General features: G+C 41.8%; 1 long non-coding RNA gene across 1 annotated transcript in view; it reads right to left on the minus strand.

The window, feature by feature from the left end:
- LOC307212277 overlaps positions 1-13836 on the minus strand; it is a 267552-nt gene extending 253716 nt beyond the window's left edge. The window contains exon 1 of the long non-coding RNA XR_013836931.1: positions 13805-13836. This is a non-coding gene — a long non-coding RNA (uncharacterized lncRNA). The remainder of the gene's footprint in view (positions 1-13804) is intronic.
- Positions 13837-17083: the final 3247 nt, after the last annotated feature.

Raw genomic sequence — 17083 nt, forward strand, 5'->3', positions numbered from 1 at the left:
TGAAAGCAGGGCACAGAATACACCTGCAGTTTCAGTCTTTGAGTGTGTGTCCTAGGCAACATGGCAACAAGCTGGTGCTGGAATTTTAGCAAAATCCTTGCACACAGAGGAGATAAGATTTTGAGTTGCTCTAATGGAGCTGAGACATGAAGTGGAGGGAAAATCCACTAAGTTGATTGCAGTGAAAAAACCAGCAGAAGTCACACTCAACTTGGGTGGAGGAAGCTACTGATTTCAGATGCTCATGAGAAAGATTATAAAGCCACAGGCTGGCTGGACAGCTGAAGAAGGAAAATGCAATAAACTGTTGGGCTTGGTGTCATCCACAAGGGTAATGGAGATTTCACAGAAGTGTTAGCATGGGACTATGGGTTCTAAGAATCAATGACTCTTTTATACAATGTCTCTGGTAAGCTGGTGAAGGGAAGTAAAGATGGTTGAATCCATCATGTTTGATTCTCCCGGTTTTCTCATTATTCCAACCTGAATTAAAAAATTAATTTCTGCATCAGTTTGCATTTTTGAAAAAAAGCTGTCATGAAATTTCACCTGAATATTGGTGTGAAGTTCTTCTGAAGTACACATTTTTGGTATGCAGATTCCTAATATAATGCATCTTTGTATGGCATTTTCACTAATTTATGCATTTTAATTTATGCATGTGTTCTTTACCCTAGCACATGCATATTTGTACACGTTACTTGACTGAGGAACTGTACTGCAAATTTTGAAAAGGTGCAAATTTCAAAGAACGGCTGTTTTTTGATTCATGTATAGTTTCCCCCCCTCTTAGGGGAAAGAGAGGTTTCTTAACCATTTCCTGTCATTCTTCTTTTGCCGTTGTTGCTGGAAATACCATCTCTGCTGCTTTTACCCCCACGGGGAAAAGATACGCTCTTTGCTTCAAATTACATTCCCTCCTGGGGAAAAATCCCAAAGGATGAATTGCAGAACTGCATGTGACACCAGTGTTGGCTCTGCCCCAACACATGGGCTTTTACTGACCGAATGAGCCTCAATTTATTGGACCCCATCCAGTCTGTTACCACAGCACCAGCTTTGGAAAACCTTCCCAGAAGGAAGCAATACTGGTGCTGGCATTGTACTACATTATAAGCTATTGCCTGAGCTTGCTATTTCCTCCTTCTGTTTTCCCATCCCTTTCCCCTGCCTTGTCATATCATGAAGACTTAGGACAGGAACTGTGTTGCTGTTTTTTAATTGATCTGTACATAACTCTGGGAGTCCTTTCAGCTGAAGAGTGGGCTAAAATATGCTTTAAGTAAATAAATAAAGCTCCCCAGTTAGTATGGGCTAGTTTTTCAACTGGTACAGATCAGTGAAGCACCATTTAATTTGATGGAGCTGTGCCCATTTAAAAGAGGGCAAAGTCCCATTTTCCAGCTTCTTGAGGATGAGAGAGGAAAGGAGGTGATTCTGCAAAGCTATTTTTAGTTGAGGAAGAAACATGGCAGAACGCTGCCAGTTTCGACAGTCTTTCAAGGCACGTCTATGAAAGAGATTTGTCTGTAGGCTACATTAATATGCAAGGGGGTGGGGAGGAGAGGAGCTACTGGCGAAAGCAAAACTTGAGCCAAGCAAGTCTGTGAACATAATTGTCAAGCATGAAGCTTCTAAAAAATAAATAAATGAGCAAAAGCGTTAGAAACATGCAGTGCCCCAGTTCACAAGAGAAAGTCGAGCGAGGGTGTTTTCACTGCAGTAAACAAAAGTATGTGCCTGGGGTTTGCTGTTTCTAAAATATAAAACCTCACAAAAGCAATGCGTGTGGATATGCTAGCTGAGCAAGGGGGGGGGGGGGGGGAACAGCCAGGAAAAGACAGGAACACAACTTAGAAAAATAGGAGATATTTATTTATTTATTTTTTAAAAAGAATTTGTAGGGTTGTTTTTTAAAAAATAAAATAAAGCACAGTGACTGGTAAAGTGAGCGTAGCAGTGATTTATAGAATGCAGTAATAAATTGTCAATTAACTGTCTGGAAAGTAAATGCGTGAAAAAACATTGTTAGAAATTATGTGACTGGATTTGCAATTGAGTTAGTGTGTGTGTGTGTGTGTGTGTGTGTGTGTGTGTTGGATGAAACTGTCAAAGCCTTGAATGTCAAAAAAGCTATATGGTAAAACACAAAGACTGAAATCATAAGAGAACCGATCAGGAACTCAGTGAGAGATGGACTTCTAACCATAGGTGGCAAAGAAATAGTGGTGGATGAAGAGAAGGGAAAGTTCAATAGGTGCTCAAGACAGATTTCTTTATAAGATAGTTTTCAAATTGTCGTTCAAACCGAATAGTTCTTCCATTCATATTTACTGCTTTTTTTTGGGGGGGGGACCAGATTAGTTTATCCTCTAAATCAGTCGTTCTCAAAGGGTGTGGCAGGAGAGGATTGCAAGTGTGGTGGGAAAATTCAAAGACTAACAAGAAACATTTAAACATTTCAGTGTAGTATAGTATAGTATTGAAAAAATATTTGCAGAATATGAATATATATCTTTTCAAAATAAGAGCAAGAGCATCAAGTGAAACTGAGGAAAATCCTAGTTGTAGTCCAGAATCACCATTCAAAAAGAGTGCTGAAAAAGACTCATTTATAATTACATTTTGAGAATGTAGCTGCATTGTTTTATACATTCTGGATGTCCCATGATCAGATCATAAAGTACGGTAGTTGTGTTCTGTGTTATAAACCAGGCACCACTAGGAGTTGTTTCTTTTTGTTTTCCAATGTATTTCTTATCAGTAAAAAAAAAATGGTGTTGCACAAGCAAAGTTTTATTTGGATATTGTGGCCCAGAGGAAAAAAAGTTTGAGAACCACTGCTCTAAATACATTTGTATTGCAGTCATTTAATGAATGTTTCATTTCCAGTCAACTTTTTGCAGTGCATTTGATTTCTGTCTGGTACACCCTATAGTCCGAATGACTGCAGGTAGACATTGTTGAACAGATGTTCCTATGCTGCAAGAAGAATGTGAGCTGGGTGCCTTTTTTGGGGGGAGATACCTTCCAAATCTACTTTTTGGCATTTTCCCAGATGAGAAAATTATGATAGACTGAGATTGTGAGGACATTTGCACATAAGAAGAACCTGCTGGATGACACCAAAGGTCCACTTAGCTTAGCATCCTCCTTCCTGCAGTGGCCAACCAGATGTCTCTGAGAAGCCCACATGCAAGCCAGGCAGGCAATATCCACCTCCAGCTATTGCTCCCTAGAAGCTGGTGTTCAGTGATAAATAGCCATTATGATTAATGGTCGCTGATAAAATTTTCATCAGTTTGTCTAATTCCCCAATAAAATTTCATTACAAAAAATAATTAAGTTTCATGGTTGGAAATAAGTTTTATTAAATGGCTCAGATATAACTTTGCATCCATGTTTGTCAGATTGGTTTAAAAGTAAGAGATAGTAGCAAGATTTCAGGTAATGATGTTCCACTATATGTCTAAGTTCTGGTGGCTATCAACAGATGTTGGCAGTTGACTCTTCTTAGCTGTCTTTCAGAATCCCATCTCCTGTTGTTGTAGATCCCACTCCTAGTATTAAGACTCATCAGTCGCTCTAACTACAGGCTTGCTGGTGGCATTGGGTCCATAGGTGTCATTCCTTATCAATTTTGAGAGGTTTGTGGCATGTTTGGATTCAGGTGGAAGCCAAACTATAATGGCCCCAAGTTATCTGTATGTCCTTGGAGAATTCAGGAAGTGTAATTATTAAGGATCTATGTTTTGTTTTCGGGTTACCCAGAGAGCTAAGATCTGATCATGTGCCTCGATTTCCATCTCAAGATTTCAATAACTCAGCAGGCTAATAAAATTTTAACATGTTTTATCTGTGTTCCCCCTCAATCTCTGCTCTAATGGAAAAGCCAACTGTTTTGTTCAAACTTTTAAAACTGCCATGAAAACTGTCGAGGGAGATAAAGTATCTTTAAATCAGAAAATAACTTCTTTCCTGCTTTCTTATCAAACAAGGCCACATAGTGTAGTTCTATGGAAGCTACGTGGGCTGAACAGCTAATGACTCGGCATTTATGTGCAAGACTGCAAGCTAGGAGACACTAGTCAGATAAAAGTATATTGAAATATAAAATAAATCTACACCTCCAGGGAAGAAAGCATGCGGTGTGTAGGAAGATGGAAGCCCTGGTAATGGTTTCCAGCTACAAGAATGCAGAAAAGAAAATGGGTTTCAATTATAACGCCGATTAAGATGCTGCTGATCTTATACTGAGTGCCGGTAGATCTTGTTGGTGAACAAGGACATTTTTGATGATCAGTTCTCTTTATCAGGATCATAGTAACCTAATGGGTTAATTACTAGTAGGGAAGATAGGGAGAAATTGATCTGGTTGTAACCTCTGTGGCCAAATTGGGCTGTGAGTGATATCAGAGAGTGTGTGGAGGTACTAGAATGAAAAAAATAGACTTCTCTGGAGGTGCTTGCAGGCCAGTTCTAAGAACCCAAAGTGACGTCGGGAAAAGTCAGGAGCCAAGTGAGTTAAACATCTTTGTAAAGAGAAGGTCAGTGCTACCTATAAATTAATCAAAGCTATGTTAAGTAGGGTCACCATATTTTGAAGAGCAAAAAAGAGGACACATTTGCCGACTTCTACATTTAACTAGAGATTGTTATCTGTACAGCAAATCTAGTAGATATGGACCTTTGACACATTATTCCACAAAGCCACTACACCTCTCTCTTATTTTAAAATCTTATTTAACTTATCCTAGATTGTTTTAGAATGCCATATAATACAGTGAAACTTTGTCTACTCCTTTAGCATTTAAGTTAGTTGGAATGGGATGATGGTACTAGGAAAATAGTTGGCTTCTTATATTTTGTTTTTCATTTATAATCTCTTGCGCCCCTTAAACAGCTAATCTACTCAGCTTTAAGTTGCTTCTCTTCAGTGCTTGCAGTAGCTTTGTTGCAATTGTTTTATCTTTCATATTGTGATACTCTTCATCAGGCTTTTACTGATATGAATAAATATCTACAATTTTTCATCATTTGCCAGGTATTTTAAATACCTTTCAAAACAGCTTTCTTTTTGGTGTGCCTGTGGATCTTTGATCACTATCCATATGCTCAGACTATTAAAACAGTCTGAATTCAGATCTTGCTTTTCATTCTCCTCCCTGAGTTAAAGGTGCATGTCTGCAACAGGGAACATATTTGACTAACGTATGCCCCACCCAACGTAGAACCCTGAAGGATCAGGGTTCCTAAACTATGCAGAGAGGCTACATGAATTGAACAGGATCCACATTTATTTATTTACCACTACAATTATAGCCCACTTTTCATCCAAGAAGCTCAAGGAGGTGTAGTGTAGATAACTCTCCACTTCCCCCTGTTATCCTCACAACAACCCTCTGAGGTAATTTAGACTGAGAGACAGTGACCCACTCAGTGAGCTTCATAGCTGAGTGAGAATTTGAACCCTGGCTTCTCAGATCCTCACCCAACATTCTAAATGTTACACCACATAGGCACTTCAGAAGTTATACGACCAGCTCATGGAGGGTGACAGGGGTGATAACAAAGGGTGAAGTAGGGTTGAGATATTTCAAAGAGTGAATATCCGGACCCTAGGGTGAAGCTAACGTTCTTGCTCTCATTCTCCCCTGATCATGTGAGGGATCAGAATGCTCAGTGATGGCTAATGGGATTAGACTGATCTGAAAGGTGATTGTGGTTGAGTGCCTTCAGAACCACAGATCCCACTACAATCATACCTTGGTTCGAGAACAGTTTAGTTGTCAAACAAATCAGCTCCCTAACGTGGAAAACCTGGAAGTAAGTGTTCCAGTTTTCAAACGTTTTTTGGAAGCTGAACATCTGACGCAGCTTCTGCTTGAGTGCAGAAAACTCCTGCAGCCAATCAGAAGCCGTGCCTTGGTTTTCGGATGTTTCAGGAGTCGAACGGACTCCCGTAATGAATTAAGTTCAAGAACCAAAGTACCACTGTAGTTTAACGCCATTAAAACCTAAACCATAAATTATTTCTTCATCAGAGCAGGACTGGCAACAAAAAGGCATCATTGTGGCCTCCTCTATTTCTAGGGAGAGAAGTTGACAGACTGTTGCCGGGATTAAAATCATCTCAAAATTATTCATCTTAAAAATGGCTTTTAACAGGGGGAGGCACTTGCAGGATGAAAAGCCCAGCTGCTCCTTTTATCCATCTTCAGTCACTTTGTGTTCTTCTCTGATGAGTGCTGTTGTCAGCACAGCAACCCATTGGCCTCCTTACGCTGGGAGCAGATATAAACTCGACACCTCCTTCCTCTCCTGGTGGCAGGCAGATATATGCTCCACTAGACATTTCTTGATAAGCTGGCGGTCCTATTTCATAGGCTGCCTCTGTCGCTTTTGCCCTGTCAGATAAAAACTTCTACTACACTGAGTTCACAGTGGGGTTTTTTTGGTCACACACACACACACACACACACAGAGAGAGAGAGAGAGAGAGAGGAAGGAAAGGTTTTGGGCATTTTACAAGAAGATAAAGGTCACAGTTGCCCTTCTCACTTTACATTAATACTGTATCTAGTCATTGGTGTTCTGCTGGCATCATTTAATGAACGCCTCTTGGGACAGCTCCACATATTACGTAACAGTCAACCCAGATTTCCTGCTGATGTAATGTTCACACCAGACATTTAAAGCACTATGATACCACTTTTAACAGCCATGACTTTCCCCAAATAATTCTGGGTGCTGAAAGTTGTTAGGAGACATCTGCTCCCCTCACAGAGCTACAGTTCCCAGAGTAGTTTAAGAATTAATCCCTCTCCACTCTGAGGGAACTCTGAGAATTGTAGCTCTGGTGAAAGGAATAGGCAGCCTCCTAACAACTCTCAGCACCTTTGGTAAACTACATTTTCCACAAATCTTTGGGGGAAGGCCATGACTGTTTACATACCTAGGGAACCTACCTAAAAGAAGGTTCCATCCTTTATTTTCCCAACAAAGCACTGCCCTCTGCAGGGGAGGGCAATCTGAAGATGACCTCTTATTAGAAGGTCCATTTTGCATGATCTCGGAATCAGGCCTTTAGTGTGGCAGCACTGTGGAACTCCCTCCCACTGCATATGAAGCAGGTGTCATCACTGTTGGCTTTCACAGCCTGTCAATTTCTTCCCTCTTTCAATAAGCCTTCTAAGTGGAGATTTGTATCCCAGCATTATCTGTATTGGATTTGACATTGTTTTTATATACGCTGTTGTTCTAACTAGGGAGCAGGTGGCGTTGTAGTCTAAACCACTGAGCCTCTTGGGCTTACTGATTAGAAGGTCGGCAATTCGAATCCGCGCAACAGAGTGAGCTCCCATTGTTCTGTCCCAGTTTCTGCCAACCTAGCAGTTTGAAAGCACACCAGTGCAAGTAGATAAACAGGTACCACTGCGGTGGGAAGGTAAATGATGTTTCCGTGTGCATTGGCTTCAGTCATGGTGTTCCGTTGTGCCAGAAGCGGCTTAGTCACGCTGGCCACATGACCCAGAAAGCTGTCAGGCTCCCTCGGCCTGAAGCAAAATGAGCGCCGCAACCCCATAGTTGCCTTTGATTGGACTTAACTGTCCAGGGGTTCTTTACCTACCTTTACCTTTTTGTTCTAATTTTTTTTCTCTCTCTCTCTCTCTGTGTATGTGTGTATATATATATATATATATATGCAGCGGTACCTCAAGTTAAGAACTTAATTCGTTCAGGAGGTCTGTTCTTAACCTGAAACTGTTCTTAACCTGAGGTGCCACTTTAGCTAATGGGGCTTCCCGCTGCCGCCGTGCGATTTCTGTTCTCATCCTGAAGCAAAGTTCTTAACCTGAGGTACTATTTCTGGGTTAGCGGAGTCTGTAATCTGAAGCATCTGTAACCTGAAGCGTCTGTGTGTGTGTGTGTGTGTGTGTGTGTGTGTGTGTGTGTATATATATATATATATATATATATATATGGTTTATTGTAATGTGAAATTACTTTGGGATGCTTCACAGGAAGTGATTCATAAAAACATAGATGAATTCATACTAACAACTGCGACAAAATAAGACGTCCTCACTGTTCCCTCACCTGAGCTCAGGACATTTCCCTTGATAGCTTAGATGCATTATTTTTTTTAATGTAGCTTTTGCGCGCCTGTTGAGTCCACAGAGTGGCTCAAGATACCTTGTTAATGGTGCAATCCAACCTCACTTGAATCACTCCTGTTTGCCTCATAATATACTGCTACTTGATGGCCATGTGTGCAGATGGGTGGTGGTGGTGGATGGAGCCTTTTAAAAGCTTTTACTGCAGTAGATCAATTATCAGCATGGGAAAGTTGCATATAAAACCGGCTTGCCTGTTTAGCTGAGCGATAAGCTGCTGTAAAACTTTCAAAACATCTCCGGTTAAGCACAGGATGTGACAATGGCCACCAGATGGCTTTAAAAGGATATTAGAGAATTTCACAGAGGCTGAGTTTGATCAATAGCTCCTAGTAATGATGGCTATATCCTACTTCCAAAATGAGAGGCAGCGTGTGTACTGCACGACTACAGAATCCGAAGAGCTTAGCAGAAGCCCCCTGGCTTTAAATTTTTTTCCCTTTAACCCTGAGGGTTCAAAACCATCTACCTATTTTTCCTGCATCTGAGCTCGTGGCAGTCGCTAGTCCTTATGTTGGATTCATTATTTTTTGTCCCCTGCAAAAAGCACATATATGTAAATGTCTAAGCCTTGCGATTCAGAAATTCATAGTTTCTAATTCATAGTTTTCAGCACTGGGCAGAAAAGTCTGTCAATAGCAGTATCTGGAATTAAGATGTCAGAGAGTGAAATGGTAGATAAACCTTCACTGTCAAGCTGGAGTCTTGACAACAGGGTTGGATAAGTTTGTGTACTATGTAGCTAAGCTAAAATCACAGAGGGCCAGACTACAAAACGGGGCAGGAGGGGAATTATATTTCCTTGCATTGGTCTGTTGTTGTGCCAGTGCTCATGTGCAGCTGGCTGTGATGGAAAGCTCTCTCTCACAATATGGCCTTTGTCCCCACAAAGTAAGAGCTTGAGTGGACCTGAGTGTGTGTCAATGAGAGAGGGAAGTGCATGAACAAGCTGTGGGAGAATCTGCAGCCATCCCCCTTATGCCAGTGCTGAGTACTGAAGGAACTGTCAAGAGCTCGTCCTACACTCAAGTAGGACCCTGGCAGAGACACATGCCCGACTGGCATGTTCTTTCCCTCCTGGTCGATAGTTCAGGAGCTTCAAATGCTTTCTTCAGCTCAAACATCACAGCGACCGATGCCAACAGACATTGGCATACTTAGGGATCCGCAGAGTCTTCACAGCTTGCATAACAGACCTCAGTAACTCAGCATTTTGGCTAATTTACTTTATTTACATATAAAAACACACGGAGCACTGCAACATGGCTCCCTCTCTCTCTAGCATCAGACAGCAAAGAGAAAACAACAACAAAGGACAATAGTCCCACTTCATGGAACACAGTAACACAAACATCCTGTCCCCGTCACTTCCCACACTGTAGAGTAAAAACATATACCGTCATGTGATAGACAACAATCCTATGACTGCAACCACGGAGCAGGAATTCTAACAGGAGCATCCCTTCTTTATGTACTTGGATGAGACTTTTCTTAAGATCACCTCTCCTAGGACTGAACCCTGACATGGAAAAACAGCTTCTGAATTTTACTGAGTCCTTTTGACCCTGGGAATTGAGGTTAGTGGGTGGTAGCCAACATTAGTCCTACTTGGAGAAGCAGATGCACCGAAATGAATGGATTTAAGTAGCTTAAGTCAATTGATTTCAATGGTTCTACTCTGCGTATGGCTAACTACGAGTGTGAACAGATTTGTTTCAAGAGATTCATTAGTATTTTTATTTGACTTGTTAAAAACATCCATAACCTGCTTTCTGCCTCATTAGAGCTTCAGTGCCAAAGAAGCTAGAACTCAGTAGCACATAGATATAATAATAATATGAAGAAAGAGCTGTATAGGCTTGCGAAATGACAGTGAAAGCGGGAACTAAAGGAAAATTGAATAGACATAAGTTTATTAGCAGAGATGAGGAAACTGTGGTCCTCCAGATGTTGGACTACAACTCCTACCATGCCAGATGATGGCTATGCTCTGCCTCCACAGTTTGAGGCAGTAATACTTCTGAATACCAGTTGCTGGAAACCACGAGAGGGGAGTGGGCTCTTGTGCTGCTCCCTGGTTTCCCACAGGCATTCGGTTGGCTACAGCTAGAGCAAGATGCTGGACTGATCCAACAGGCTCTTATGTTCTTATGACAACTTGCCCTGCTGGCTGGGACAGATGGGATTTGGAGGGAAGCCAGCTCATAAACTGTCATTGCACAGGACTGAATCATACTGTTTAACAGCTAGTAAACATCAGGATGGGGACGCAGGTGGCGCTGTGGGTTAAAGCCTCAGCGCCTAGGACTTGCCGATCGAAAGGTCGGCGGTTCGAATCCCTGCGGCGGGGTGCGCTCCCGCTGCTCGGTCCCAGCGCCTGCCAACCTAGCAGTTCGAAAGCACCTCCGGGTGCAAGTAGATAAATAGGGACCGCTTACCAGCGGGAAGGTAAACGGCGTTTCCGTGTGCGGCTCTGGCTCTGGCTCTGGCCAGAGCAGTGATGTCACGCTGGCCACGTGACCCGGAAGTGTCTCCGGACAGCGCTGGCCCCTGGCCTCTTAAGTGAGATGGGCGCACAACCCCAGAGTCTGTCAAGACTGGCCCGTACGGGCAGGGGTACCTTTACCTTTACCTTTTTAAACATCAGGATTTGACCCTGTGCAGTACTGCTTCTGGGAACAGGAAGAATTAGAAGCCTGGAGGAACGAAATGGAGATTGGGTGGGAATCTCTCATGAAGACATAGCCACCAGGGAGATTCCTCCCTATTGAGGTTTCTCTTTCTTCCTGCTCATATATGCCTCTCCTTCCTGCCGGGCACATCACCTTGTGACAGTCCTGGATCGTTTGGGTCAACGCAACCTGACCAGTAGTGATCTGGGGTTGTCTTAACCTGACTCAAGCAACACCTGGATTCCTTTAAATAGGCTCAGGCTTTGGGCCTCAGCCAAATCTAGTGCACAGCCCTAAAAAACAGCCAAACAAACAAGCAAGCAAGCAAACAAAACAGGAGCAGCATCAGCAGCAAACACAACCTTATGATTGGGATTCTCAGCAGCATCCTGAGAAATGCAGTTGGAAGGGAGCCAAAACAAGCAGAGAAGGATTCAGGAACCTGAGAGAAAAAATAATACAAGAACGGTGAGTGATGAAACTTCACAGCTCTGGAGAAATAGTAGAGAATGTTTAAGATGTAATTGAGCTGAAAGGCAAAATCATACTATCTGAAGCTGCTGGTGGTCCTAATGATGGGAAGAGTCTTGGACTTCCTGAAAAAAATGAACTAAAAACCAAAAACATCTCCTCTGAAACACAGAGTCAGACTTGGGGCTCTGAAGAAACATAAGTGGCTGCAATTTCCTACCTCTTCAAGGAAAAAGGAAAATCTCTGGGCTGAGGACAGCTATGTGCTCACTTTTGGGGCACCTGGAATTAAGGAGTATTGACACATTGTGTGAGTGGGGTGATCACCACTATTGTAAGATGGTTCAGCCTCAAACATTGGCCTCTTTGATTTTGACTCCCAAACTCTATAGATAATTCTGGGCACTTCAGGGTTTAGGATTTGTTATTAATAATAATAATAATAATAATAATAATAATAATAATAACTACCCTGATTAGTTGAGATAAGTGAGGGTTTTTCTCCCTGGTACCCTATACTGCACCTGGGGGAATTATTGGGACAATAGGCCAGGATGCTGTTTGCTTGCAAAATCTGGAAGGGCAATGAATAAATAATGGCAAAAGCCGCATCACCTTCAAGAACCCTGAGACACCATTATGGTTTTGTGATTCTTTGTTGTTGTTTTTAAAAAACCATCTATCTCTCTCTCTCTCGTTATATTTTGTATATCGTCTTGAGATACATCTGTAGAAGAGAATTCATCCTCATCATGGACTCCCAAGACTAGCCTCTTAGGGCTATGGGGCTCAAGGGGTGGGGAAACGATGACCTTCTGAGGCTTAACCAGTTCATGTAGCTAAATCTGTACACAATGAGATGGTGAGGGGCAGCAGCCGTCTCACACCTCCATTTACAGAAATTTTCATACATCTATATGTTGGAGATGCATTTATTTGGATGTTTAAATAATACCGTGTCCCTCTTGTGTCCTGCCTCTTTATGTGGGTGCAAAAGTCAGATGTAGAAGAAGGTGACATGCACTTTGTTCCTATAATGGACAAGTAAATGTACAGGGAGGCATTGCTCCTCAGTGACGACCCCCCCCCCCAATTGGATTTGAGCACTGTTTACTCTTGCATTTTCTCTTTTATCAAGGGAAGTTAGAAGAACACACCCAGTTGTTTTTCAAGCAAGGATATTTATGGGGGAAATTCTATTACCTGTTGCCATAGCTACATGAATACTTTAAAGGCACAAACAGGGATAATATGCATGCACTGAAGGAAGAAAACTATCTCACCCTAGTGTGGTTTTTTAAAAAAAGTGTTGAGTTTTGCCCTCCTCTGAGTGCTTCTATTCCTTGATCTGAATTGACAACACACAGATATCACAGAGAGGACAGATCGATCAAAGTAGGTTGAAATCATTCATTCACCGCCCAGCCATCCATTCATCATTCAGCTGATGTTTTCCACCCTTTTCTGTCCTGGAGGATCTCAAGAAAGCAGCTCACGATTTTCCTAAACTCTTTAGTTCTGCACTTTAATTTTGTGCGTGGAACAAATTTCACTCAGCAGATGCCTGTTTGTAACAGGAATGGGTGGCTCTGTAAATTTACCGTTCAAACCGCACACAGGGTCTCCTAAATCCCCTCTCCCACAGTGAATTATGGTTTTGGTTCCGGATCCTATGGCCTGCAGGAGAAAACGCAGCAGAATAAGTTTCTCCAGGCTGCAACATTTGACCCTCAATCCACTCTGCAGTGTTTGACAAAGGGATTCACACCAGCGCATTGATTTTCCATTTGTAAAAGGCGGGGGGGGGGGTCCTTGGCTCCCCCCCCCCAGGGGATGTCAAGAGGAGCATTAGTGAGTGATCTCACTGCATCTATTTGTTTAAATGATGGATTTGTTTCCAGAGTTAATTCTTCTGTCCTCAAAAGCACTGTGCCAGAGCAAGTCTGATTCAACTTCGCTTTGCATGGTCAGGGTGAAAGTTTTAGTAGAAACGAAACTCTCTGAAAAAAATCACGTGCTACGGTGTTGTGAAAATTGTCTGATTACAGTAACTGGGACTCAAGGTGACTGCATGAACCCATATTTCTAAGTATTAATTCAATTTTCAGGTGTCTACATTTTTAAAAAAGTATGCTTAAACGTCAAATATTAACACAGTATTAAAATAAATGGTTAAAATGCCAAAGAATGTAATAATAAAAATTGAGGTATTATAAACCAAAAACTATTCAGCTAGGTAAAGCATGATAGTAAATTTTAAAAGCCTGTTTTTTTGTTGTTTTTTAAAAAAAGCCCAACAACTTTACTGAGAAGTGTATGATGTTGTTGTCTGTCTCACTTCCCTTGGGAGGGTATTCTAAAACTCAGGGGATTAGCAGAGAAGTATCTGAGCCGGCTCTTTCCTTCATGGATATGTAATGTACCTCTTCTACAGACAAAACTTGGTTAAGGATATCATCTCCATTTAAAGCATATATGGGGAACCTTTGGCCATCCAGTTGTTGCTGAACTACAACTCCCATAATGTCTGGCCATTGGTCATGCTTCCTAAGGCTGGCAGGAGTTGCAGTTCCTCTGCAGGGCTAAAGTCCCCTGCATCTGCCTTAAAGTAATGCTTGTCTGAGATTTGACAAGTTATTATTCAGTTCAGGATTGCTGACGAATGTCTCTTTGTCAGAAGACTGTTAGAAGACACTGGTCTCTTTGGACTGGTTGGAATGGCAAAGTCAGATGAGTCTGAGAAAACCCCAAACACCAGCACACACTCCTTGGAGATCTCTAGAAATCTGCTGTTTGGTATGAGTGTGTATGCCGTTTGTCTCCATCTGTGCTCGGGCATAGCCAATGTGATGCCTTCTGGACTGCAATCCCATCATCCCTCATCATTGGGCCATGGTGGTGGTGGTTGTAGCCCACTAATATTATGGGGAGAGGAGAACCTCATGGCTATCCCTACTGTAAATAAACCAAATATGGCAAATTGTCTCCAGGGTTTTCTCCTCCAAAGGGAATCAAAGTCTGTAGAGTGCTGCCCTGGGAATTTTGTGCCACTCATATAAGCAGAGAGCCCTAGATCAGCTGAGCACAGAACTGTGGGTTTTCAGTTAAACATATGGTATGGTGATCGGTGGGTGGAGGCATATGAAGCCTGCATAATTATGGAGGTTTATCATGCAAATAACAGTCGGCTCACCTATTATCCAAGTAACAAAGTCATCAAAATGATAATTTCTCTCCTTTAACATGCAACAAAATATGCCTATTGCATTCATATGCAATGCACAAATGCCAGTGTTCCTTTTTGGTTATGTGAATCTGCTCTTATTACTCTGGCGTCAAATTTGGTGGATAAAGCTTAGCTGGGAAGCATGGACCTCTGATTCAGGATTGTAAATGAAATGAAGTAGATTTATTGGTGCATGATGTTCAATAGAGAAACAAGAGTGAATTAATATTGTAAACTCCAATGTCTACACAGGAACATAAGCAAAAATCCACCCAGGCAGTACAATATGATAATCAGTGACATGGAGGAACAGTCAAGAAATGAGAAAATAATTGTAACAATGTGAATAATATTAATATTGGCATAGGACACAAGAATGACACAATTTAATATAAGCCATCAGAATAAAATCATGCCTCCAGCACATCTAGATTAACAGTTTCCTCACTGTTTGTAATTGCTTAGCATTTTAGCATGGAATCATAGTACCAGCCTAGTGTAGGAGGTCAACGGGTCCAAGAATCCCTCCACATCCAACGTGGCAACAGCATCAAAATGAAAGAGGAAAGGACACAGAAGAAAGGCAAAAAGAGAGAGGGGTGGGGGTAAATCCCATGCTAGGGATCAATGGGAAAGGGTTTGAAAATCAAACTTCCAATATTATAATGTCAGTATACAGATATTTGGTGTGACTGCACTTGTACACAATTCTGGTCACCTCACATCAAAAAGAGGTGATTTAAAGCTGGGAAAAGAAATCAGAAACAGGCAAGCTCAATGATTAAGGCACTGAAACAATTCGCCTGTGAGGAAAGGTTTGATGCCTAAGAGGAGATGTCAAGGAAATAAAGAACGATCTGACTTTTAGAAGACATCTGAAGGCAGCCCTGTTTAGGGAAGTTTTTAATGTTTGATGTTTTATCGTGTTTTAAATATTCTGTCGGGAGCCTCCCAGAGTGGCTGGGGAAACCTAGCCAGATGGGTGGGATAATAATAATAATAATAATAATAATAATAATAATAATAACAACAACAACAATACTATGAAATTTGCTCCTCAATATGTCATGCTCACCAGCTTGGATGGCTTTAAAATAGGACTGGACACTATCCATAGCTCCTAGCCATGAGGCACATGTATTGCTTCCACTGTTGGTGGGCAATGCTCTTCCTATGTTCTTAGTGGGAAAACATTCCAATAAGGAAGCCTTCACAAATTGCTTATGCACAATGCCATGCTAGTCAGGAGTGGAGCTGTGCTTTTTGTCCCACCCCTGATTCTGCATCTACTTCCTGGGACAGCCACATGTTGCTGACACAGATGCAGTGCAGCCATGGGCAGGAATGAGACTGCACATAACATTAGCACAAATAAGACACAGGACAGCAGTACGGGGACTCAGACGGGCCACCACTTTATTGATTACAGCTGTCAGCAGGTTTGGTAAAGGCATTGGGTGTGTGTCCCCCTCCTCGCTGTGATCCAAGGTGGCACCAGATCTTTATTGGTGCCCCCTCCTTCTCACAAGGTTAAGCCAACGTGCATTCACCCAAAATGCACGAACAAAGCTTTCCTTGACATGCAAATATGAATTGAAACTTTATTCAAGCACACCTGCCAAGTCCTCATGCAAAGTTTGCAAGGACTCTGATATTCACTGTTGGCTATTTTACAGTAAATAGTTCACAATCCATTTGCTCACACTTCACTACGGTTATATTTCACAGTTGTCTCTCACTTTGGAATCAGGTCTGGTGCTGTTTACAAAGGTTAAGCTAAGTTTAAGTATGTGTAAATAAATGGCTGCCACAAAGCAGAGATGCAGAGCTAGCAGGGAGGGAGAAACATCTGGCAACTTGGCTGAAATCTTTGTGTAAGTTTGTGGGCTCTTGTGATTATACCAGGTACTTATAACATTATCTTAGCAACAAATAAATCAGCCTCCTTGCACTAGGGATATGGATCTATACCATATGCACACATGCATTCATGGTGGTTGACAGAACTTGGCTGCCCTGCCCTGACCAGGAACCACTGAGAATGATGCTATGGCCTGAGGTTTCTGGCTCAGCCATATTCCTCAGATAGAAAACCCCTGGGAAAGATGCTATGTAATGATGCCCAGGGTGTCATGATGCTCAGGGACATCTACGTTCCCTGGACAGAAGATCCCTGGAATAAAGCTATGTTGGTTTCTAGAACAGCATGTCTCTGGGAGTGGTGATGCATCAGTCATAATGATATTTGGTACCGTTCTGCCTTAGTGGGAACCAGCAGATCTCAAGTATACACTGAAACACACATTGCCTATAATTCTTCACTAAGCAACAATAATCCTACATCTAAACAGGACTTTTTGGAAAGGAATTTTCACTGGAGTGGGGGGGGGGAACAAACTCAAAAGGGCACTTTAAAACCACATGAAAGGGCATTTTTAATCTTCATTTTAAACAATTAAATACATTTATTTAAATAAGGAATTATCATGAAACACATATTTTAATAGCAAATGATAATAGTTGAAAGAATCTTGGAA

This window comes from Podarcis cretensis (genome assembly GCF_951804945.1).
Source record: "Podarcis cretensis genome assembly, chromosome: 3".
Taxonomy (NCBI): domain Eukaryota; kingdom Metazoa; phylum Chordata; class Lepidosauria; order Squamata; family Lacertidae; genus Podarcis; species Podarcis cretensis.